This window comes from Myodes glareolus, chromosome 19 (genome assembly GCF_982192425.1).
Source record: "Myodes glareolus chromosome 19, mMyoGla1.1, whole genome shotgun sequence".
NCBI classification, from domain to species: Eukaryota; Metazoa; Chordata; class Mammalia; order Rodentia; family Cricetidae; genus Myodes; species Myodes glareolus.
In genome coordinates, this window is record NC_142044.1 from 56,126,711 (window position 1) to 56,153,370 (window position 26,660).

The window sequence follows — 26,660 nt, forward strand, 5'->3', positions numbered from 1 at the left end:
AAGTCCCCAAACCATACATCTGTAGAATCAGTCGCAATTCTTGTCCAGATCAGTAAGTCAAACGCTGGAGGAGTATCTGTAGTAAGCTGTCTCATCCTTGCAAGTTGGTACCACATGTTTCTGTTGTGGCTTGGGAGACCATGGAGCATTTGGAAGTTCTCATCCCTATTAGCTTAGCCTGCTCCACCCCAGGGAAGGGCTGGAAGGCAGGTGGCAAGGTTTTTTCTGGAGTTAGGGGCATTTATGGAGGTTTATGATAAGTTTCAGCTTCACAAGGTCTCCAATTACTTTCTTTACCCTTTGATTATATTGAAAGCATCATGATTAGAGAGCACCGGTCCCTCAACAGTTTCTACACCCCATTCCATTGTATTTATGACTCCAAACCTCCCAGCGACCCAGCCCCCGCCCCCACCCCTCCTTCAGCGAGTGGGGCCATCTTCACTTCAAAGTACCCTGGTGCACAGGGTTTGTCACCAGGGAGTTAACTGCCTATTCTCTCTGCAGGTACTTGCCAAAGCTGGGACAGATCACTTCTCTAAGGTTAGCCTTTGTCATGTTGAGTGTTTCATCTCTAAAATGCCAATCTCAGGTCAATTTTAAAACTTCTGGGGGTGGAGCACAAACCATTTTTTTTCCTCCAGGTAAAACAGATCATTTGATACAGAAGCAGATGAAGGTGATGTAGCTCCGAGGAAGTCCGGCCTACTGCTCCCCGCACACACAAACCCAGCCATCCTGCTCCGTGCCAAGCTGCCTGCTCCCAGCACGCCATCGGTTCTCCTGGCTTTTGCTGTGGTGATGTTTTTTCAGTCTAAGGGCTTGACTGCTGGTCACGACATTATCACCGCTTAGAGAGGGGCTGTTCGGAGACCTCAGCATAGCTGGGTGAAGAACACAGACCTAGGGTGCTTTCCTGATGATTGTTCAGGTAATACTACTGAAAACCAGCAGCCACCATGGCCTGCTCTGCCCTTCACTCCCAACTACTCTCGGGGACTTCTTTTCCCACCCTAAGATATGTCAGGCACACAAACTTGTGTCCCATATAATTGAGAGAGTTGCCACAGATTCTGACCCTCAACCATCTCAGCTCCTTTTGGGTCTGGGGTTTATTACAAACATCTTTAAAGTTCACTACTGAAAAGCTTCTGTCATGCTGGGTGGTGGCAGCGCACACTGTTAATCCCAGCACTTGGGAGGCAGAAGCAGGAGGATCTCTGTGAGTTCGCGGCCAGCCTGGCCTACAAGAGCTAGTTCGAGGGCAGGCTCCAAAGCTACAGAGAAACCCTGTCTCGAAATCCCCCCGCCCCCGAAAAACTACTGACGTGGAGAAATTAAGGAGAAACCTTCCAAAAGTACTGGAGGGGCTGTATCCTGGCACATTATCCAAGATATATTCAGGTATCATGATCACAGTGTTTGACTGAGAATTTACAGTACACACACACACACACACACAAAATATTGAGATACTATAAAGAGCAAAATGCTGGTAGCCTTTCTTAGGGGAGGGTAGGCCCATTGGAAACTACCATCTTATAATTATATTTATCAAACAAGCAAGGCATCAAGAGAAGATGAAGAAGAGGGACAGTGGAGTGTCAGGATGCTCGCCTGAGGGGCACTGAGGCAGGAATAAATAGCTTTGGACTGAGGTGAGCCATCAAAGGTCGAGGGACAAAAGACAGCCCGGGGAGGTGGAGGTACTAGAAAGGGTGTCCAAAGGCAGGTCCAGGTGTGGGTGTCTGTGTAGCCCTTCCAGGGCAGGGGGGAACCACAGATGCTTCTGCAGAAGAGTGGCTGGCACGCGTGTCTTCTTGTTAGACGGGGTGACGAGAACAGGAGCCAGAAAACTACCACAACAATCAAGACCAGGGGTGGCAGGGCCTCGCCTGAGGAAGGTGTTCCAGGGGTCAAGGGCTGGACTATAGCTCCCCAGTGCACAGGGTTGGGGTGCAAGGGTAAAAGGTGCCCGACGTGCCTGGCATTCCAAGGTGAGCCAGCACACTCCCATGGCTTTTGAGGGAACTGGAGTTAAGCCCTGACATGAGCCTCTAGCTTCAAACTGCTACAGGAGAGATGGAACTCAAGGCCACCAGAAGGATTTACACATCTAAACTCTAAGTTTCTCTTCATTTAATTATCACCTCTAGCCAGGCTACAGCCTCGTAAGAACTGGAAGCCAGATAGGCCGTGGTGATGCACACCTTTAATCCCAGCACTCAGGAGGCAGAGGCAGGCAGATCTCTGCGAGATTTAGGCCAGCCTGGTCTCTAAAGTGAGTTCCAGGACAGTCAGAGTTGTTACACAGAGAAACCCTGTCTCGAAAAACAAAACAAAACAAATAACCTTTAAAATATAATACTTAGGGGGCTGGAGAGATGGCTCAGAGGGTAAGAGCACTGACTGCTCTTCCAGAGGTCCTGAGTTCAATTCCCAGCAACCACATGGTGGCTCGCAACCATCCAAAATGAGATCCGGTGCCTTCTTCTGGTGTGCAGGCATACATGGAATGTTGAATACATGACAAATAAATAAGTCTTTAAAAAATATAATACTTAGGGCACTGAAGAGACGGCGCAATGGAAAGAGCCCTGGCTGTTCTTGCGGAGGATCCAGGTTCTATTCCTTGCACCCACATGCAGCTATCAACCATCTGTAGACCCAGGGGCTCTCCACATCTCTTCTGACCTCCAAGGGCACCAAAAGTGTGTGGTGCGCATACATGCAGGTAAAATACTCATATACATAAGGTAGGATGAATTACAATGTTTACATACCACAGGGTAAAGAGTTCAAGCCCACCGCTATGAAAGAGAGTGGCCCATCCTCTTTAAGTAATCAGCAGAGTCCATGAAGATTGAGTCCCACAGCAGAGGCTCAGATGGCTCTGGGAATGAGAGGGTGTGAGGTGGTGGTGGCTGGCATGGTCTGCAATCCAGCCAGGCACATTTCAACGAAATGCCCAAGTCACAGCGTTTCCTGACAAACGTGAGTTTACAGGACGTTTGCAGCCCTGGGCCACGCGCTACTTGCTCAGGGCAGTTCTGTGCATCATCTGTTCCTGTTTGCTAGTTCAACTCTCCACCAGCCAAGAGAGGCGAAAACCCCGGTAGGCTAGCTTTGAGCATCGTGACCGGGTGCTGTAATGAAGCACGTTATCTTCAGAGGGGCCTTGGCAAAGAATTAGGTCAAGCAGCTGAAAGCCTCTTGCCAAGAAGAAAAAGGTCAGCCGGGCATTCTACCCATTTCTATCTTATCTGCGACCCCACCTGGATGCTTTCTGAGACCCCACAGTGCTTAATGAAGAGGCAGTGGTGAAGGGGACTGGATAGCATGGCTAGTGAGGTGCAGAAGCGAGGCAGCAGGGGACTCTTTTCCTAGAAGGTTGCAAGAGTCACTATATTCTGAGGCGGAGCATAGAAGGATCCTCCAGGAACAACCCTTGGATGCTGCTTCAGATGCCAGGCTTTAAGATAACCCGTAGACCACTAGCAGCTGGGTTTGGGCTACGCTGAAAGATTCTTCCAGACACAACAGGGAAACGCAAAGCCATAGGAGATCAGTAACCGTCTCTCTCACAGGGCTTCCAACAGTGACACTAAGGAGAGCCTAGGCAGAGGCAAACATGGCTACTAACTCGGCTAAGGGTGGAAGGTGTTGGTAGAAAAAGATGGCTGTGTGCGCATTCTTCACGATGCTTAACACGGAGACGCTGTTGGGTGGGTGCTACAGGTGGAGGGTGGGCTGATAGGAAACTTCAGATGTCACCCACACCCTTGTGGTGAGCCTTCAGGACCTGGCATAGCGTTTGCTTTTCAGGGAACTGAAAAATGGCCAGGTAAAATGTTTTACCTTCCCTAACTCCCTTAGCAGCAGCACTAGAACATAGAAGAACATTCTAGAAATCCACATGCCGGGTTATTTCTGCTAATAAGGAAGCAGCGGCTGTCAGCCTCCTTTAGGGCAGCTCACTGATAATATATGACTTTGCTGACCTGCGGAACCAAACATTTGTGTAGCTCTAAGGCAAATAACACCAGGAACGCCTCTCTGATGGGGGAGATTCCTTGCATTTTTGAAGCTGACTGGCCATTCTGATCTCTGCAGACACACATCGGATTGTCCCAACACAACACAACCGGCTTACTGAGATCTCCGCATGACAGATGTTCTGTGGCCGCTTCGTGACAGCCAGTATCAGTGTGTCCTATGTTCTCACTGAGATATCACTCTTGCATGTAGTCAGTGGCTCACCCATCACCTCCTCAACTCAAAAAGTCAGATGATGTGGGACAAGGGACAGACCTCAAGATCTGTTCCACTGAGACTCTGTATGTATAACCCATTCTGCCACCTCACATGACCTCCTGAAAGCCAAAGACACTGAAATAATGCAGCCATAAAAACTTGTCAGATAAAATTGATTACAGTTCAAGTCACAGGACTATAATACCTTTTTTTTTTTTTTTAAAAAAAATCAACTAACATTCTTCAGTTGAGACAATTACAAAAGAGGGAAGAAAGTGCAATAGAATCAATAAGCTGTCTGGAAGGGCCTTTGGGCAGTTCTGCCGACAGGCTGCTGAGCATAAATTGACAGTAGATGGGCTTAAATAACAGGAGCCTGTAAGGATGGAAACGTAGGCCCCTGGAGAATCCACATCCTTCCGTAGAAACTCTGGCGGGAGCTGAAGACTGTTATAGTGTTGCTGACAGAACAGACTAAGCCACACAGCTATGACCAATCATTTTTGAGGTCTTTGGTCTCCTTACAGTACGATCTAAAAGGATCCCGGGAACCTCTGAAATGCTTTGCCTTGTGTGAGAGTACGGGGTGTTACGATGGGATCTGATGTAGGCTTCATGGGTACTAGCCAAGTGCTCCACCGCTGAGCTATCTCCCCAACCTTCTACTTTTGGGGTGTGTGTATGAGAGTAAGGAGCAGCTGAGTGAAGAGTGGCGGCGGAGTCTGGGGTGGTTTTATGCCTTGTGCCGTACTGCATTTTAGGATGGAAGGGATACTTTTTTTTGGTTGTTTGCTTTTTTTTTTTTTTTTTTTTTTTGTTGAAACAGGGTTTCTCTGCAGCTTTGGAGCCTGTCCTGGAACTAGCTCTTGTAGACCAGGCTGGCCTCGAACTCACAGAGATTCACCTCCCAACTGATGCATGTTTTTCTGGAAGGATCTGATAATATGGTAGCCCCTTCAAAGGCTCAAAAATAAAAAATAAAAGATAAAAAAGCCAGGGTTAGGAAGACGCTCAACCAGTAGGGTGCTGCCTTGAAAACATGAGGACCTGAGTTAGGTCCCCGGAGCCCACACTTAAAAATCAGAATGGGGGCACCCATGCATTGGGATAGCGCAAGATGAGGACTGAGACTCACTGCCTAGCCAGTCCAGCCGGTGGTTTGGCAGCGGGTCAGTGAGAGCCCTTATCCCAATAAAGCAAGGCAGTCAGCAACTGAAGCATACCCACGTTTGACCTCTGACCTCCACATGTATACACATATATGCATATGTACTCACTCCCATGTGCATCTGTGTGCACATGAGCATGCATACACATGCATACATTCATGCACAAAAGAAGTGAATATATGTATTTTTTTTTCTTTAAAGAGGCCAAATAGTTACATAAGCAGCACTAAGAAGCATCTTTGTGCTATTCCAGGATTCTTTAAAATGACACGCATCTGATTATCAGGGACTGCTTTCACGAAGTGCAGTATGGCAGTTTTTGTTTATTTGTTTGTTTTGGTCTTTTTGAGACAGGGTTTCTCTGTGTAGCCCTGGCTGTCCTGAACTCGCTCTGTAGACCAGGCTGGCCTTGAGCTCAGAGATCTGTCTTCCTCTACCTCCTGAGTACTGCGATTAAAAGTTTGCACTACCGCCACCTGGCTAGTTATTTTTAATACAGTCGGGTAAATGAGAATATAGTATATGTCATTCTGTTTCTGGTGCTTAGTAAGAGTTCCTGAGGAAAGGAAGCAGGATGACCACATGGATTAACACCTGGGACACTGGAGATATATAATAATAACCTTATGATGGGAATACAAGGCGCAAAGGCATCCTAAATAACCAGACGTGCGTTACATGGACCGTGAGCCCTTTCGACATTGTGGGGAAGTATCTGCTGCTGCCACTGGCATGGCCAGGAGCAATGAGGAGAAAGAAGGCTGGGTCTGGGCCAAGTTGTCTCTAGTAGCCTTCTGCAGGTGTGGCAGCTACAACGCTCACTGGAGGGTCTTGGTGGCAGACTTCATTCTGTATTTAGCTATTATTACTATTGTGCGTGCCTGCGCATCTTCCTGCATGCATGTCTATGCACTGCACCATACGCAGCCAGCGCTCACAGAGGTCAAAGAAGGGTGCAGAATCCATCATCCTGCAGTTCCAGTCCATTGGGAGCCACCATGTGGGTGCTGAGAATCAAACCTGGCTCCTCTGGAAGAGCAGCCAGCGCTCTAACCCCTGAGTAACCAGAGCAGCCCCTGTTTTTTATTTTCCTAGAGCAGCCAAGGAGCCAGCAGTTAATGCAGAGGAAGGCCTGGGAATCATCGATAGTTAGGGTTTTTGTTTTCTGTTTTTTTTTTTAACTGTATCATTAGAAAGACCAGGTTTATCTTGCACAAAGCCAAGAAACCAACGATGCCAGATAGTGAATTTCTATTGCACTGTCTTTTGAACACACCAGCAAGAAAGGACTGCTGAGTGCAGAGTACCATGCAGCGCCACTGTCTTTTCTTTTTTTGTCTTTTAAAATGGTTTTAAGCTGGGTGGTGGTGCATGCCTTTAATTCCAGCACTCAGGAGGCTGAGTTCAAGGCCATCCTGGTCTACAGAGCGAGTGAGCGTCAGGACAGGATCCAAAGCTACAGAGAAATCCTGTCTCGGAAAACCAAGAAAAAAAAAAAAAGGATGATTTTATTTTTTAGGATGGTTCTCAAAGGGGAAAGCTGAGATCTGCTTAACTGGGTATGCCTTAGGTATGACTTTTAAAAATGATTTATTTTTCTGTTCTCTACTCCCAACTACCAAGGACCCACACTTTATACTGGAATGTGCTTTTCTAGAGGGGTTCAGCTGTCTCTCCTCGCTGTGTCCTTCCCTGCGGGACCTTGCTTTAGAGAGCTTTTGGATTCAGCTTCCACAGTTTCCTAATGCAAGCCAGGCTAAGGAGACTAGCAGACACACAAACCACATGTTGCTTTGCTTTGCTTTTCTGAAGCAAAATTCAGTTTGGAAGAAGACTGTGCAGACTTCGCAGTTACGCTGAAATTAAAGATGGCCGAAAGGGTTCTCGTCCCTGGGACTGGCCATCTTGTAATACTTTAAAGCATAAATTGAAACATATGATCATAATGAACTCTGATTCTACTCAACAGCAAACAAAAGAGGTGAAATCCGTGGATAATGGTAAGCTAAATTAATTTTGACTTATGGGGCAATCTGAACATTTTCACCTAGGCCAAAGATAAGAGACACAATAAAAATTCATTTCAAGCATTCCCATGTGAAATCAGCACATTCTAAGCCAGGGATTAACAGTCTATACCTGGACTCCTGCAGACCTGCATAAACCATTCCCAACTTTTATGGCTCAATTCAGCTGTCAAAGAGAAGGGCCTGCTGGCAGCACCTCACACCTGTTACTTATCTTGTGAAGTCCTGGCTCAGTTACTCCCACCTGGGGTGAGCAAGTTCAGACTCCCCTCACGCTGGTTTACACAAGGGAATACTGGGTAGTAAAGAAATTAAGACACACTAAAAATCCCTGGAATTTCCCCCAAACAGAACATCACAATGCAGATCACCACACGGCCTATCTACACATACCCCTAAGTGAGGGCCACTGAGCGGGAGTGTAACCCAACACTCTGGGAGGCTGAAGCAGGGGGATTATTGTGAGTTCCAGCCCAATCTTGGCTACATGGCAAGTTCCAGACTAGCTTCTGTCAAAGAAAGAAAGAAAGAAAGAAAGAAAGAAAGAAAGAAAGAAAGAAAGAAAGAAAGAAAGAAAGAGGGAAGGAAGGAAGGAAGGAAGGAAAGAAAGAAAGAAAGAAAGGAAGGAAGAAAGAAAGGAAGAAAGAAAGGAAGAAAGGAAGAAAGAAAGACAACACCACCACCACCAGCAACAACAACAACAAAAACCACTCTATCTTCACAAAAAGATCAAGTGTGGCTTTTAGAATTCTAAACGTTAGTAGATGACAAGGGAATGTGAGTTTTCTTAAGCGGAGGAAACAAGATGAGGAAAAGAAGGATTTGAGGAAAAATGTCATAAAATAGGAGGACACTCAAAGAGCCAGGAAGCTGGGGGTAGAAAGCACAATCTGTAGTCAGGCAAGTTCCTGGACTTGTCCCATTGAGCCAGGGAGGAAATGGCATGGGCAGAGAACAGGGAAACTCAGCTTATGCTTCAAGGGACTGTAAGGAGACCACCCCAGCTGGGAATCCAGAGATAGCTACCTCCAATGACCATTTACAGCTAGGAGAGGATCTGAGCTCTCCGTGGGTCACTGGGGCTGCCTCCCGATGGGAAGGTGGTCACAGCTGGTGGGAGAGCAATGATGTGCAGGCAGCACAGCATACAGGTATCTCCCGTGTAGCAGGAATGCACCTGAACACCAGAGAGGGACAGCCACTCAGAAGGGAAATCCCTCAGCCATCTAGACAGCACTCACCTTCAAATAGTCTCTCTTTTTTTCCCCTCATTAACATTTAATTTTTCTTTTCATGCAAGCAGGACTGCATGGCTGCTCAGCTTCTGGGGCCACCTCATAGCTCATGGTCTGGAAAGCTACCAACCACCACTCCTCCATGTTTCCCTGGAGGTATGTAGTGTGTGTGTGTGCGCACATGCATGACTGTGCATGCACATGAAGGCACCTATATGTTGTAGGCTGAGGGCCAGTGATTCAGCAAAGATGGGATTGTTTGGTCCTGCACAGGTATTCCAAAAAATGTCTATAAAATGATTAAATGTCTTTATTTGGGTCTGCCTAATACTTGTAGTCCCAGCTACTCAGGAAGTGGAGACAGGTGGATTGCTTGAGCCCAAGAACCACCACTTCTTAGAAAAATTTCTGTTTGTAATATGGGCAAGAGAACTGGGTGTCAGATATGGTAGCTGGGAAGTGATTTGTTTTTATTACCAGCTATCAGACCGTATTAGGCACTCCCTGAGCTAGCAATGAGAGCATCACGTGGGAAGCCTCTCACACAACACAGAAGTCTCCAGCGTACCCCACGTGCTCAGTGAGTCGGAACTGTGATGCACACACTTGTATTCCATAGAGTCTCCACAGAAAACTGCAGTTTGTGATTGGCTTAGGGACCACTGATTTACAGACAACATCAGCTTTCGTGACCAGCTCTAAGAAAGTGTCACATTTGTGGCCTAAGAGCCAAGAGCATCTTCAAAAGTACAGTCAGTAGCTAGTTCCTGCAACATTCTTCCAGGACCCCAGCGTGTCTTCCTGTTTCCCACAAAGTCCTCACATTGATGAGTAAACCTCATAGCTCTCCTGAAACAGTCTGCAAGCATAAATCACCTGAGGAATCTCACCCATCTTCACCACAATGAATGTCTTTCTCAAGCGGAAGGCGGCCTCTCCTTAGTGGGTTAGGAGGACCGCTCTTTTGATGCCACTTGTGGTACTGGTTTTCATGCACAGAACTTTCCCAAAATGTTGGCAAAAGTGGGGTTAAGAAAAAAGCACGAAATGTGAGATTTAGAACTCGGAGCCATTTCATCATCTAACATCAAAGCCGACCATTTTGGAGACAGGCAATGCTTAATTTTACTTAGGCAGTTTCTGCAATTTCAGCACATTTTTTATGCATAAAGTTCCATTTTTGACAGCTCCCTTAAAGCACTTTCAGTTTTATTTTTACCCCTCTTTTCTAGAAACGCAGCCATCATGCAAAGCTAAGTAGTTCTGTTGATTAACTTTGAAGCTTCCACTTAGCTTCATTTTTTCCACATCATTTTTTTTTTTTGTTTGTTTTTTGGAAACCTTTGGCTTTTAGTTCAGTGGAGTTTTGAAAAAAAAATATTCAATATATTTTGCTTCCACTGGCAAAATGAAGGGTTAGCTCCTTCTCTTTCCCTTCCTTCTTTTTACATAACCTGGACTCCAGCTTCTGAGTAGAAGAAATCTTTCCCCTCTCAGCTCCCAAAAAGCTGGGATTACATGTACATCCCATAGCTCTGGGCATACGGTCCCTTCAGAGGTAAGCGCCGCCTCCGTGGCTATCTGAACCTCTGTCCTGCTGTGGAGAACTGATGAACACAAAGGCCCCAGGGCAGGTGATGTTGCCCTGACTGTAGTCTTCACTGAAGTCTCCACATATGGACAAACAACAGGCAGATCACCTGTCATTTGGAGGACAGGGACTATTCGGGGAAAATACTAACGCAGATCAAGTTATAAACACAAAGCACAAAGCAATAAGACACATGACTCTTACAGATGAAAGCTGGAAAGAGGTTTGGAGCCTTTTGGATTGGGGGATACACCCATTCACCAGGATTGGGATGTATTCTCTAGACAAGGTCTCTTGCTCAGCAAGCTGCTGCTACCCTAGAATGGACCACTGACAAAGGAGTACATTTGGTTCTAATTCTACCTCTCCCCACGGTTATAATCTCTTCTGCCTTTCTTCTTATACCAGTCGGCAGCTCTTCTCTTGTTTGGCCTGGTTTGTTTTATTACATGTAATATTTTTTTGAGCTATTATTATCCTATTACTGGAAGGAAGAATCTTCTGGAAGAACTAACCTCAAATCCCCACCACGCCGCCTTTGAAGGCAAGCACCGCACTGAGCCAAATGCATGGCCTAAATGATGCTAACTGATGCTTTACAATGCCACAGCATCTGTGCTGAGTTAACACGCCGAAACAGAAGATGGCCATGGCCAGTCATATGCCAGACTAGACATCTGCTTATAGCTGGCTTCAGTCATTCGATTGACCGTACTAACTTGGGCTCATTAGCCAGAGAACCTTTCTGAGGAGACGCAGTGGGCTGAGATGACGGTGCCTGCTTCTGTGGTTCGTATCAAGATAAGGAACTACGATGATGTCAGCCTTATTTGAATCAATCCGCCAGTGGGTCACTCGTGAAGTTTTATAAGCTTGATACACAAATGATAGTGGAAATTCATTTAAATCATAACTGAAGCACGGTTACTGCCTTTCTAAGAACTCATGAAAATAATCTGCTATAATGGTTATGGTAGAAAATAAAAAGCACAGGGAATACAGTTCTAAGAAGGAAGGAGGGAACGGGAGAGGGGAAATCGTGGAGTGTCAGCCTAACACTGTATCTTTGTAATGGATCCTCCTTAATTACGGGAGATCGATAAGCTTATAGACATTGTGAACCTTATTATTCGGTCACAATCTTAGCCCAGCATACTTTCCTATTCGAGTATACTCAACTTCCACCTTGAACACTGGCTTAAAAGTCACGTAGGTCCAAATATCATGCATAAGGTTGTTCACACAAACAAGCTACTGTTTGGAGAAGAAAGAAAAAGCGAGTTGAGGCAATCATAAATCTCCCCTGAAGCACTAAGGTTAACCTTTATAGGTCTGGGCCCAAGTTTTATACATGGGGTTACAGCATGTAGGGAGTCAGAAAGCACACACTCACCACAGGACAAAGGACTGCTTCACAGAAAGCTCTCCTGCCGCTTGGAGCAGCGGCTCCCAACCTGTAGGTCACAGGGCTGCCACATCAGATATCCTGCATGTCAGGTATTGACATTACGATCCGCGACGGTAGCAAAATCAGTTATGAAGCAGCCACAAAAATAATGGTGTGGTTGGGGTCTCCACAACACGAGGAACTCTATTAAAGGGTCGCAGCGTTAAGAAGGCCAAGAACCACTGCTTTAGAGCGTCAATCATCGGTGGTGAAACTTGCTTTGGGCAGAGCATTCAGCAAACACCCCAGAATTACCTGGTCTCAAACTGATGGAAAGACAGGGGTCAGAGTGATGGAAGGGGAGGTGAGAGATCAGGAAGAGAGGGTGGCTTCCTGTTCTTAGGAGGCTGTAGTCCTAAGTCCTGATTCTCTCTGTGGCTGAGGGGAAGGGCTGGCCTTGGCTTGTGGGTCTGTCTCTGCCACTAACTGGCTAGAAGACCTCCACCCTCTGGACTTGTGTTTCTATCCCACCAAATGGCAGGTGGTTGGTTGCTCAGGTCTGCAGGCTGGGAGTCCTGGAATTCTTTACAAAACCGAGGAATGGAGGGCAGTGGTACATGCAGGAGATAACTTAAGCCAACATGCTGTTGCTAAGAACAGAGGGAAAGTGTACACGGGGTAGCTGGGGGAACAGAGGGCAGGTGTACATGGGAGCTGGGGAAAGGAGGGCAGGTGTGCATGGGAGCTGGGGAACGGAGGGCAGGTGTACAGGGAAGCTGGGGAAGAGGGCAGGTGTGCATGGGGAGCTGGGGGGGGGGAACGGAGGGCAGGTGTACAGGGGAACTGGGGGAAAGGAGGTCAGGGAGGTATACTACATGGGGGAGCTGGCTAAAGCCGACTGCCACACTAGAGGCAATTCCGGCTACTCCCTGGGAGTGCAGCCACCTGGGGGTGGCCAGCACTGACTCTTCACGGTAGCCAGTAAAAGGCCTGCAGGCCAGAGTGGACAGACACAGCCGCTCTCTGTCCTGAGAGTTTCCAATTTCAAATGAGAGTTCGATGGCATTTACCCCAAATTCTCCATCTCAGCTCCAGTTTCTCAGTCTGGAATGGAAAATTCTATTTTAGGAGACTGTCTAGAGATGCATTTAGGCTCAGGGGAGGGAACGCTGGAAAGCACCCTTGGACACAAACACCCAAAGAGCTGCTGGAAATGCAACATGAACCCTGAATTTAAAACAGACTTCAGAATAAAGTCCAAGACAACTCCAGTACCGGGCGGAACGCTCCAGTGGGATGGTCCAGCACCCCATCATGACCCTGGCCCCTCTTCATATTAAAGGGTTTGCTGTCTGTGGTTGCGTTGCAGTGGGAGACTAACTCTGGGGACACAGTACCAGAGTGCTGGCTTTGGGGCTGGATCTCAACACTAGCTCAGCAGCCTGAGCGTGAGAGGGAGTGGACAGAGGTTGGCTGCATGGCTCCGTGATGGATGCACAACCCGAGGCTCCCCGAGACACAGAACACTTACGACTGAAATGCCAGCTTGGAAAAGATTACCGTTTATCATCTGACCACCACTTCCCTTCCTCCCAGTCGCCCCACTAACAAACCACCCATGCTGTCTGCTGTGAAAAATAATCAAGGTGATTTCAGAGCTGAGAGCACTGCACTTTCTTGGGAAAAAAGAAAGCCCGTGCATACGTTCATTTGCATTTTCTTTCTGGCATAATGTGATCTTTTTTTTAAAAAAAGTAACTATTGATTGGTTCCTCTAATGTAGGACTACTTTTCCAAAGACCTTTCTGGAGTTGGGCATCCTTAAAATAAATCCAGGGTCTGTGCAGAAGGATCTGGAATGCCTTTATTTGCATGCCTTGCTCTGTAAAGAGCTCCAATAGAATGTGGCCTATGACAACAATGTCGTGGCTTGCTTACCGAGGACTCTTCTCAGTTCAAAGGGTCATTTTCACACTAGGGTCCCAAGCCTTATCAGCAGGCTCCTGGGTCTCACCATTGTAAAACAAAGGAATCCTTCAGTTGGCACCAATGCAGGCTCACCACACTTCAAAAGCAGCAGCCCAGCATTGAGGATGTGGTGTTTACCCCTCGCTGTGATGCATGCATAGCTTCGGAGAGCGCATCCTGACCTGGGACAAAGCCCAGACTGCGGGCAAGTCAAGAGCACTGGATTCTGTTCTTGGAATAACAAGGAGGAGATATCTGTCTAACCAGCATTTACTCCCAACACTGTACACTCAAGGTTGGTTCTCACTCCTGGGAGGTGGTGGTACCCATCTAGGCAGAGGCAGGCAAATCTCTGAGTTCGAGGCCAGCCTGGTCTACAGAGTGAGTTCCAGGAGAGCCAGGGCTACACACAGAGAAATCCTGCCTTGAAAAACAAACAGACAAACAAAGAAGGTAGGTTCTGCCAGGGCCAGGAGGTCGTGGAGGCTATGGAGGAGGGGAGGCTGGTTTCAGAGCCTGCACCTTGAACACATGATGGGACTGGGGAGAGCTGGGGAGGCAGCAAGGCCTAATAATCCAGTCTTGAGGTATCCAGGTGACTTCTGCAGATGTGGATAAAAATAAAAACAAAGAACTCTCCTGGACTGCAAGATGCAACAGGGCAGTCTAGAGGGTGAGGTTTGGTGAGAGCAGCGCCTGCTGAGTGAACTCTGAGGTTCTGGGCTTGTGTTAGAGCTGCGCTCGGTTGGCCTTATTTAAATTCCTTGGAAATCAAAATCCAGCCCGGCGGTGATGGCAAATGTAATCCCAGCTCCAGGTAGACGCAGTCTGATCTCTGAGTTCGAGGCCAGCCTGGACTACAGAGCAAGTTCCAGGAAAGCCAGGGCTACACTCTCTCTTGAAAACCAGACAAACAGAAATCAAAATCCAGACCCTATTTTGTCAAATCATAGTCCACTAGGGAAGTGATGTGGAGGTCCAGTACCTACAGCCAGGCTTACCCCGAGGGTTTGCCAGCGCCTGGAGAGCTCTGTGTAGCCGAGACACCACACACAGGATGTCCAGACAATGGCTCAGCAAGCAGGAGGCCAGTGGGGAGGAGCCCTGTTTGTTTAGGATCAAAGTTGACTAACACGGTGTTTGTTTTTTCCCCTCAAAGGTAGACCTGCACACTCTTGGATACCAAGGATTTTTATAAACAAGCAAACACCCTCCTTTGTTGAGGATGGGGTGCAGGTCTCCCGTGTGTGGGGATCCAGTTTCCTGCCACCATTCCACTCATCCTAGTTTGGGCCAGTGAATCAGACCCCGTTTCTTTCCTTCCTGCCCAGTTCTGTGCTTGCAGGCCTGATGGGATGGGCTCTCTTCCTAAACCAAATGAGGGCTCAGAAAAAACTCCAGAGAGACTGATGGATTTATTTTTGACAAGACATAATTTTAGGAGTTTGGGGTGTAGCTGAGTGTACAACATGTGCCCAAAGAGGGCAAAGCCTGGATTTGATGACCTGTGCTAAAATAAGACTGTCATATGCATGCTATGCCCTGTCCTACTCCTATGGAAAACAGCACCCTCTGCATTCCTTGACACCTCTGTTCTTCACCCTTCTGGGGTTACTGGCCCACACAGTCCCTATCTGCATATGACGTCGGAGGCGCATCGTGTAGCCTTTTTGTTTAGCGTCTGCTCCTACACGTAACTTACCTGCTGGCTGATAAGCTCACAAAGACAAGAGTTTGACCTGACTTGCTCACTGATATGGTGGGTGAAGAACACCTACGCATAGGGGTCACTCACTATCTGCTATCTGAATGGCTACAAAGCACTGTTAAGTTGCTGAGCTGGGACACGTAAGAGCTGCTCTTGGTCCACAGGCAATTTACCCTCTGCTTCCTTTAAGTACCTTTAATGACTTCCTCATTTCTATGTCGTTCTCTCTCTTCGAAGCTTAGTGTGCCTCCTTTAAAGATTATTATAAAATAGAACATGGATACAATCTCATCTTGCATTAGGAAGCTATCACTGAAGTGTGCACAGCGGCCCCATGGATACAATCTCATTGTGCATTAGGAAGCTATCACTGAAGTGTGCACAGCAGCCCCAAGACTGTAACGCCGAAAATTCACTTGGTGTTCTCAAATCCTTCGGGACATCACCACCACAATAAAATAGTTCAATCGCATGGCACTCTCCCAAATCAAGACACATTTATGATCTCATAAAAGCAATTAGTTCAGGTTCTTGCCACTGAAACTATATTTTCTATTCTGGGACTTAAAATGTCTTCTATTTCCCCTGGATTTTCCTCTGTGTGTGCCTTTGTGCCAAGAAACTATTAAATTCTCCACCAGTTAGTATAGTATTCTCAATCATATTCATTGTCGTCTCCCCCCCCGCCCCCGCCTCTCTTTGGTGTGTATGTGGGCAAATGTGTGGTACATGGATACATCATGTAGCTGTGTGTGTATGGAGGCAGAGGTTGATGTCAAGTATCTTCTTCGATGGCTCTTGACCATATTTTTTTTGTTTTTTTGAGACAGGGTTTCTCTGTAGCTTTGGAGCCTGTCCTGGAACTAGCTTTTGTAGACCAGGGCGGCCTCGAACTCACAGAGATCCGCCTGCTTCTGCCTCCCAGGTGCTGGGATTAAAGGCCTATTTTTGAGACAAGGTCTCTCACTGTAAGTGAAGCTCAGCTGACTGGTCAATGAGTTCCTCGGCTCGCACCCTAAGCCAGCACTAGAGTTACAAATGCACGCCACTGTGCCCACCATTGATGTGGGTCCTTTTGCTCGTGTGGCTGGCACTTGCTGGACTGAGTGGTCTCCCTAGCACTAGCTGTAACCTTTATTCCAGTTCTTTAGCAGAGGGAGAAACATTACTATTTTTGTGAGTGTGTGGACTCCCTTGTCAATGATAAACAGTTGCTCAAAGACAGTTTTAATTACCGTCAGGAAAGAATGATTCCACTATAGCCTGTGAACCAACACAGACTCCTGGGGCAGTTGGGAAGCTGATGAGCTCAGACCCAGTGTGGACCGTGGATGGGTTCTGAGCAGTCTAGACTTAACATACTAGCCTCTCCAGATCACCCAGTGAAGAAGAACCAAGGTTCGTGCTTCTTCTCTCTTGGGCGATTCCATTTTCTTCTCCTTTTCAAATGTCACTTTTCAAAATTATATAAGCACATGCTTTTAAAAAGCAAACAAACTGGGTGGTGGCGGCACACGCCTTTAATCCCGGCACTCGGGAGGCAGAGGCAGGTGAATCTCGGTGAGTTCGAGGTCAGCCTGGTCTACAGAGTGAATTCTAGGACAGATAGGATTACACAGAAAAAACCTGTCTTGAAGAAAACTTAAAAAAAAAAAACTAAAAAAAAATTGGCAAACAATGTCTTGTTTCGAAAAATAGTGGTTTCTAATTTCCATCTTTTCCCAAATGAAAGCCTGTTTGACTCGGTTTCCTTAGCAGTGACCTCCACTTCTCTAGGAAGCGTTGACATCCTGTGCCTGTTCCTCTCTCCTCAAACTCTGTCCCATGCCCCTGCCGTGGGAATAAGGAAAGCTTGATAGGATTGTGTATGTCTCACTGGTCTTCTATTCATCCTTCAACATGACATTTACTTATTTATCTGTAGAGGGGGCGTGAGTGTCTCTGTGTACGTGTGTGTGAGGGGGTCAGAAGACTGTCTTTAGGTTCCTTCCTCCCACCACATGGGTGCCAAATCAGGATCTAACTCAAGTGTTTAGTTTGGCAACAAGCCCCTTTCCTGAGCCACCTCATCGATTTCCTTTGTTTTTAACCTCAAATTATACTTTTTGGTGAAATCTTTACTGCTATGTGCAAACTGATGCCTCCGTAGAATTCTGAAGGTACCCACTGTCTCCTAGTGTCCTGGGTTGTCATTCTGATCTTTGATTCTCTCCCCCACCCCCATCTTTGAAAGTCTGTAGTACACTCCATGTTCCTGGTGTTTTCTGATGATGCACGCTGACTTGAGTCTATTTTCACACACACCACTTTGTGGCCCTTTTAATCTATGAATTCATGTCCTCATGCTCACACATATTTCTGGAATTATTTCTTCAACAATATTTATTCCTTCATTTTCTTTTATTTATACGCTGGATCTCATCACTTTCCCAGTACACATTTCTGCTTGCTTAATTTCACTTTCTAAGAGATTCACTGTGCTGTGTCTTTTAAGAGTTCTAGCAAACAGGTTTCCATTTCTTCAGGTATTTCTTCCCATTTTGACAACATAACTTAATAAACTAAACACAGAATTCCTAAATTAAACATTTGGAGTTTCAATTGCAGAATAACTCATACTTTTTATCTCTGTAAGCCCTTCTGTTTTTAATGAAAGCTCTTCTTTTGTAGCACCCTGTTCTTGTTTGCAGTTATTTCTTTCTCAAATATATATTATATTATATATTATAATGTCCTCAGCCTCCTTAGATACCTCTGGATGGTATCCATTCTGCTTCTATTTCCTAGTGATCCTTGGCTATTTATGCTGCAAAGTGAAACACTCGAAAGTTGACTGGAAGCTGTCTGCTTGAAAGGACAGGATAGGGAAGGAGCCTTTCAATTCGGCGTTTCCTCTGGACTGAAATGACCCTAGGGTTGGGCTTGTGAAAACCCAAGTGGAAGCCTGTTACCTGTTTCTCCTGGTTTGTTTAGACATCCATTCCAGCCCTGCTATGGCTCCAACCCTGGAGAGCCTTTGTTCTAGTCTTGCAGAAAGGATAATCTTCCTGTTTTAGAGAGCTCAGCTGTCTGACTGTGGTGGTTTAGAAGAAAATGGCCCCCAAAGGGAGTGGCACTATTAGGAGGTGTGGCCTTGTTGGAGTAGGTGTGGCCTTGTTGGAGTAGGTGTAGTGTTGTTGGGGGAAGTGTGTCACCATGGAGGTGGGTTTTGGGTCTCATATATGCTCAAACCACACCCAGTGTCTCAGTCTACTTCCTGTTGCCTGCACTTGGCTACTTCTCCAGCACCATGTCTGCCTGCACGCTGCCATGTTGCACCATGATGGTAATGGACTGAACCTCTGAAAATGGAAGCAACCAGATTGTGGTGGTGGTGTCTCTTCACAGTGATGGAAGCCCTAACTAAGACACTCATTCACTACCCACATCAGGACCTGCCTCCGATGCTCACTCACTACCCACATCAGGACCCGCCTCCGATGCTCACTCACTACCCACATCAGGACCCACCTCTGATGCTCACTCACTACCCACATCAGGACCCACCTCCGATGCTCACTCACTACCCACATCAGGACCTGCCTCTGAGGCTCACTCACTACCCACATCAGGACCTGCCTCCGATGCTAACTCACTACCCACATCAGGACCCACCTCCGATGCTCACTCACTACCCACATCAGGACCCACCTCCGATGCTCACTCACTACCCACATCAGGACCCACCTCCAATGCTCACTCACTACCCACATCAGGACCTGCCTCTGAGGCTCACTCACTACCCACATCAGGACCCACCTCCGATGCTCACTCACTACCCATATCAGGACCCACCTCTGATGTTCCTTAGAACCTACTTGGAAGAAAGAAAGAACTACCTTCTTCAGTGGTGACTGACTTCTGCATATACGCAATGATGTGAGAACACACTATAAGATGAAATAAAATAAATGTAATTAGGGCTGAAGAGACAGATCAGCAGTTAAGAGCACTGTCTGCTCTTTCAGAGGACTTGGGTTCAGCTCCCAGCACCTATGTGGCGGCTCACAACTGTCTGTAACTCCAGTTCTAGGGGACCCGACACCCTCACACAGACATGCATGCAGGCAAAACATCAAAGTAGATAAAATAAAAATAAATTATATAAAATGATAAATGCCATTAAAACAACAGAATTGAAACCTGGTCTCAAAACTGCTTCTGATCCATTAGCAAGGAGACTACTTTCATTGGTAAGTTCAAAGCAACAGGAGGTTTTGAGGACAGATACCTTTAACCCCAGCACTTGAGAGGCAGAAGCAGGCGGATCTTTGTGAGTTCGAGACCATCCTGGTCTATAGAGTGAGTTCTAGGATAACCAGGATTACATCGGTAGGCTGGCAGGCAGGCAGGCAGGAAGGTAGGTAGATAAGTAGATAAATAGATAAAAGCATCAGAAGGTTTTGAGGACAGAGAACTTACTGATACCGTGATCAGTTTCCTGCCAACAGGGTAGACTGTCTTCACAGCCTTGAAACTTCTTAACTTTTTGACCGCTGTGCCTTTCCTTAATAAGCGCCAACAATAAACATAGAATTTGCTGAAATCCATATGTTTTGGATTTATTTTTTTTTAGCAGAGCAAAGTTATTTAAGTTCTGACACTAGCGGCAGCTGCAAACTTAATTTGAAATTGTCAAAAATAGCTCAGTGGTCCTGAATTTCCTGTTCGTCCCCTGCATCTGTCTGCCAGTTTTACAACTAAAAAAAAAAAACAAAACACCAAAAACTAAAATCACCTAAATAGAAGCTACGAGATAAAATTTAGCATCGTTTTTATTTAAAGCAAAGTTTGTTCGGTCCATCCATGTCTCCGCAGCCGTCTAGCCCTTGCAGCAGTCCTTGGCTGTAGGAGCGGCACTGGCCACGCTGTCCTGACAGTTCTCGGGCACACACCAGTGCTGCGGACTAAAGCAGACCTCGTACAGACTGGCGATACACGGCCGCTGAGCCATAGCTCATGAAAGCCAGCTTTTAAAACAAGCAAACAAACAAAAGCCCTCGTAATGAGTGCGGATCTGTGAGTGTACGCCACATGCACGCAGGGGTAGCACTTCACGTCTGCTTGAGTTACACGTCGTGTGAGTCACCCCAAATGGGTGCTGGGAACCAATCTTGGGTCCTCTGGAAGAACCACAAAAGTTCTTAACTGCTGAGCCATCTCTCCAGGCCCTGAAAGTCAATTCTTTGGCTTAGCCTGTGGATGAACATCCCCATACAGTGTTTTCTAAACCAGTGAACAGGCAAGAAACACCCCTACAAGGAGAAGGTGGGGTGGGTGCATCTACATAGCTTGATACAAGAGCATATGTCTAATTTATGGGTTTGTGTGTTTTAACCCAATGTTTACTTTACTTAGTAAGTAACTCAACTAAGATTGAAGGAAGACCTATGCGCCGGGCACACATGGGCGTGGGCTTTAAAACATGGTAAAAAAAAAAATACACCCGCAGCCAGAATTTCTCAGTCCTCCTTCTCTTTCTCAGCCCTAGTGGTCCAGGTCCAGCCCTAGTGAGTCCTAGTGGACTCACAGCCGCAGCTGCTGTTCCAGGTTCAGACGCAGCCCCCTGATACTTTCACAGACTAATTTTGTGCTTCTTTCCCAGCTGAAGTGAATGAAGCGCCCTCTACAGGATGATGAACAAAATCACCCTTTCCAGGGGCTGCCAGACCGAGGGTGGTTCTAGAATCAGAGACGCCCACAAAAGATAGCTGTACCCCTCTGAAGTAAATCCTCACGTCCTTGCTGTGTCTCTTCGGCATAGCGCCCCCCCCCCAAATGCCGAAAAGAAAGATGTACGCCTTGGCGGTTGTGTGTCTCAGGAGAATGGAAACAGATGCTGGACTGTGGAGTCAGCCATTTTGGTAGAACTGTTACTGGCTGTGACTGGGGCTAGCTAGCCCCTTCATCTTTCATCGGTCTTATTTCCTTCCGTGGGCCTTCTAGGGAATATGAAACTGACATTCCCGGAGCGTGGCTGGCATTGGCTGGGCCAGCCGTGATGAGTGCTTTGCATGAGGGATGGGGTGGGGGGTGGGGGTGGGGACTACCGTGAGATCTGTTGCCAAGTTATTATTTTCATTTGACTGAGGTTTCACTTCGCGTCCTATCTACATTAACCTCAGAATATGCTGCTGATGTAAAAGGTTTGTTGGTGTTTGTCTTCGAGTTTTATTGATTGATTGATTGGCTGGTCTTGAAGTCCTCCGGCTTCCACCTCCCAGGTGCTAGAATAAGACCGCTGGGCCACACTAAGCTTGGCAACTCGAAGGGGTTTTTAACTTTTAAAAAGTTCTTCCGTGTAGGTGGAAAGTTGAAAAACTCCCAGGATTAAAGGTGTGCACCACCCACTGTCCAGCGGTGAGGTTAACTTTTAAAGTAGATATTACCTAAACTTGAGCTGAAGGGCACCTCGGGCCTTTTGGTAGCCTTTTCTGAGGACAACAAGCTTTGTGCTGTTCTACCTTATCCTTAATCATTCTCAGTGACAAAGCTGCAATCCAGGGTAAAAAGCCGGGAGACATTCTGTGGCACAGGTGAGAATCAGCCGGGACCAGAGTCATAGCAAGATTTGGATGCTTGCGGCTTTTATCTATCTGCAAGCTTACCTAGTAAGACTCAGCTAGCCCATACTTAGTGAAATTAGGACTGTCAACCACACAGTTCACGGTAATGGTCTTTGATGTTAAATACAGTATTCCACGGCACGCTTTTATTAAACAGGCATTTAAAAAAATGGTAGCTATCTTCAAAGCCCAGGGCACAACGCACTGTCTCAGGAAAGCCGTGAGTGCTTAGATCAGCTGTGTGGAATTAGCGGATGATCTTAAACATCCTTTCTTCTGAAATATATTTTAACACTTTAATTGAATTGACCATGGCCTTGTTGAACTAATCAGAAGTACTTCCTATCTTTAAGCTAATTTTATTTCCACTAAGATCTGCTGTGGGACACAGGTAATTTGAAACAGCATATCCACGTGTAACACAGTTAATAAAGGAGAAGTGGAGCCGGCTGGGATCTGTGGGACAAGGGAAAAAGAACCTAAGGGTGTGTCCTACAGGTGAGCGGTTTCCCTCTGGCCTCCCTCAGGGGAAGCCAAGCCATGGCCCACTTCTCAGGCTGCAGGAAAAAAAAAAAAAGCCCTGCCTCAGTCTTTCCAAGACAGGGGTGGGACTCTTCCAACTTTGCGGCCGTCTATAAAGACCCCCAGCGTGCCTGGCCTGCACACTGGGCTCAGCTTCGTTTTGTGTAGCTGGGAGCAAAATGCTCTGACTTCCTCATTTACAAAACAGAGACAAACATGATAGAAATCAATGTAAAGAAATTCCGAAAATAAGGCATGATGGACAAGTTCTGAAGTGTGGGGATGGGGACCATGGAGCTGGGATAGGAGACACGCGTGGAGCTGGAGAGGGAGACGGGGGAGAACTATGCATGAAACCAGAACTTTGTATGAAACTTTGTATGAAAATGCCACAGAGAAACTGGCTTTGTAAGCTATTTTTTTTTTTTAGAAGCATTTATAGAGCCAGGCGTGGAGGCACGTGCCAGTGATTCCTGTATTTGGGAAGCTGGGTTAGGAGAATCAGGAATACATTATCCTCTTACACAGTCTAGTTGAGGCTAGCTCGGAAAACCCGAGACCCAGTATAAAAGCTAAAAACACAAACAAAAAGTGTTGCTATCTGGATGAGTAAGCAGCTACTTGAGATTGCTTTGTGGTCAGTATGTATGCCTACCACAAGCACCCCGTTAAACATGGGACACTGGCAAGGCGTTATATAGCTGTATACACATAATCCTTTTTGTTAAAAATTTGGCGATGTGTATGGATGTTTTGCATCATGTGCGCTGCCTGTGCCCACAGAGGCAGAAAACGGTCTTGGATCCCCTGGACATAAAGTCGTGAACGGTTGTGAGCCATCATGTGTGCACTGGGAACCAAACCAGGAACAAGAACAGTCTTAACCATCGGGGCATCTCCTCAGCTCCTACCACTTTACCCACATTCCAAATTCTTATCTTCTGCACCCCCCCTTTTTTTTTTGCAGTAAGGCAATTAGAGAATTAAAAAGAAATGCAAACACTATCAAATTCACACAAGATGGTTAAATTTGTGCTGCTCAAAGACGGCTTCTAACTTTGAGAAAAACCCATCAATTGCAAAACAACAACAAACACCTTTTTCTGTATGGACTTAAGTTCAGGGACTGAGGTCATAGTTCAACAGGGGATTACGTGTTCCACATGCATGGAGCCAAGAGTTCAACCCTGAGCACCAGGAAAGAACACAGTCAAAGCAAAAGCAAGCTACAAAGTTGAGTCTGCTTTTATATTTGTCTGAGTGTCATTTGTTATTTTGGTAGGGGTGAGACAGGGTTTCTCTCTGTAGCCCTGACTGTCCTGGAACTCACTCTGTAGACCAGGCTAGCCTTCGACTCAGAGATCTGCCTGTCTCTGCCTCCCAAGGGCTGAGATTAAAGGCCTTGTACTGCCACTGCCCAGTTCTGAATGTCATTTCATAGTAAAATATTATTTTAAAAAAAATCTTAGCTTGTCAAGTTTGCTAAGTTAACAAAAAAGTTAAGTGGGTAAGGCCCAGGGGTCCACAGCTGAAGTTCTGGCGGGGCAGAGGGAAGAGGACTGTTTCACATGAGTCAACTTGTCTATATAGAGAGTTCCAGGCCCGCCACGGCTGCACAGGCCCGCCACGGCTGCACAGGCCCGCCACGGCTGCACAGCAAGGTCCTGCTAGCTCAGGAGAGCTGGAGGGCAGAAACGGGGATTGGAGATGATCAGATACATGGTGTACGTGTATGAAAATCTCCATTTATGGGGCTGGAGAGATGGCTCAGTGGTTAAGAGCACTGGCTGCTCTTCCAGAGGACCCAGGTTCAATTCCCAGCACCAACATGGCAGCTCACAACTGTCTGAAGATCTAGATCCAGGGGACCTGACACCTTCACACCAATGCACATAAGGTTAAATTAAAAAAAAAAACTCCATTTATTTTGTAAAAAACAAAATAAATAAATAATAAAAGACCAAAATATTTCCATTAACTGCCTGAATCATCAGGAAAGAAAAATTATATTTTATGGCTCAGGCAGAACCTGAACTAACTGCAAGTTTTCAAATACATCAGGTAGTGAGAGTACACTGGATTGGCTCAGGTTGAAAACATAAGCCCAGTCAAGAAATCATCTCCCAAAAATAAATCATCTCCCAGCTGATGGGGCTGTGCAGGCGACAGCACATTGCATGGAGCCTTTTGTAATTACACCTCGCCTCGACCGTGCTTACTAGAGAGTGGGTCTCCTGTGGACACCGCAGATGACTGCGCTTCTCCGAGCGTGGGGATGCCTCCAGGAAAACAGCCTCTCCCCTGCTTCCTTCTTTCCCCCTTTTCTAATGAATGCATTGGGCTCAGGTTTTTTGTTTTTCTTTTTCCCCCTCTTTGGCATTGCACACGGAAACATTTACGGAATTACACTTGAATAAGTGGCAGGTTTCTCATTTTTCTTTTTAATTAGGAAAAATGCCTACTCCTTAAAACGGGACGCCTCACTTTGAATTTTATTTGTAATCAAAATACCGCTTTGGAAGGCTTTTTCTGAAGTCTTCGGTCTTCAATTAAACACGTTCTTCTGGGGCTTTGTATCACTGATGTGTGACAGACCTGCCACTGGCAAATGTTCAATATGGAGTTAAACTGAGCTATTTATTATGTATACAAGTTTAAAAAAGCATGGAAATGAATGGCCTTTAGGAAATGAATGGCCTTTAGGAAAAGTGTTTTACACTTCTAAGCAGCAGAGGGGCCACTGCTTGTTCACTTACTGGTGAGAAATGAGCTTCAGTAAGCCAAGAGTGAGGACCAGGTGCCTGTGCTTGCTTCATCAGGTCCTCAGCTGTAAATGCCATCAAAGGATGCTGGGGGTGTCATTCAGTGATAAAATACTAACCCAGCGTGCACTGGCCCCAAGTTCAATCCCCAACACTGTATCATTTAAAAATAATATATATAATATAATATAAATATTATTTTAAATGTAAAATTATATTATATAAATATACTTATGATTATATAATATATATACATACATACATACATATATATATACAGGCTCTCAGTATTCATCCCTGGCTGGCATGAAACTCACAGAGATCTTCAGCTCCTGCCTCCTGAGTGCTGGGATTAAAGGCATGTGCCACTGCACCTATTTAACTTTCGTTGTTAATTTCAAAATGCTACTGAAAGATAACGTGATTCTTACAGAGCACAAGCCATTTCCGGTCTACTGCTCCTATATCTGATGGAAGACTGAAAATACCACAGGCTAGTACCACCTGTTGCCTGTCTCTGTTTATCTGAAAGGAATACTATAGGGCCTGCAAAAGAGGCGGCTCCCTGACGGCACCTTTGTCTTCTGGGTAAGGTGTCACGTCCTGGGAGTCCTAGCAGAGACAGAAGGGTGGCTCCAGGTGTGAGGCCAGCTAGAAAGTACACGGCAAAACGCAAACCATAACAGCAACGCTCCGAACCATCTGTTTTTAAATTAGTGAACTGGGAAACCCTCCTTTGCAATCAGATGGGAAAATTCCTACAGAGCACCAACTGTGTGATCATGTGGACTCCAGGATCCCCAGCTCCACAGTGACATGGCAGAGCCTTTGGGCATATCTTCAGGGTGCCAGGCAGAGCTGGTTCTCACCTGCAGACCCTTCCACTGGGATTTGCCTCTTCACTCAGAGAAAAACCAAACCTTCAGACCTTCTGCTTCCTAAAGATCATTCAAGCTCTTTAGACGGAAAACCAGGGGAAAAAGAGGAACCTGCCAAGCTAAAACTCATGTAGGGTTTTATTTTTCTGTCCTCCACGATTAGACAGTGTTTACTCACTATTTCAAAAGAAACACAGACAGTGAGGCAGACACTTCATTTTGTGCTTCCGCAATGCAAACAAACCTTTAAATTATATTCAACTTTCTGTTGGGTCCAATAAATCCTTCCAAATACTACGTCTCTTAAGTCAGGCATGAGCTCTACCTCCTGAGTCAGCAATTCTCTGATGCCACCCAGGGGGCGTGAAGGAGTGCAGCAGCTCTACAGAACACCAGAGAGCGCAGAGAACAAAGCGGAAACTGGAAGCAAGCAAGGGCATCACTGTTGCGAGGCTCTCCTGGCCACTTAACGTGGAAAGGCCAGTGCACTTTCTCCAGCTAATATTGCAAGGACAGCACACATGGGCAGCTGCTGCACAGACCGGGGCTTTGGT

The 26,660-nt window shown here is 46.4% G+C and overlaps 1 protein-coding gene and 1 non-coding gene across 3 annotated transcripts in view; both read right to left on the reverse strand.

The window, feature by feature from the left end:
• The window catches only part of Prickle1 (prickle planar cell polarity protein 1), a 91,625-nt gene that overhangs the window by 23,256 nt on the left and 41,709 nt on the right, over window positions 1–26,660 (reverse strand). The gene's annotated exons all lie outside the window — the stretch shown is intronic.
• LOC125407513 (small nucleolar RNA SNORA8) lies at window positions 6,603–6,741 on the reverse strand. Its single transcript, XR_007234237.3, has one exon. It is a non-coding gene; the product is annotated as a small nucleolar RNA SNORA8 (small nucleolar RNA).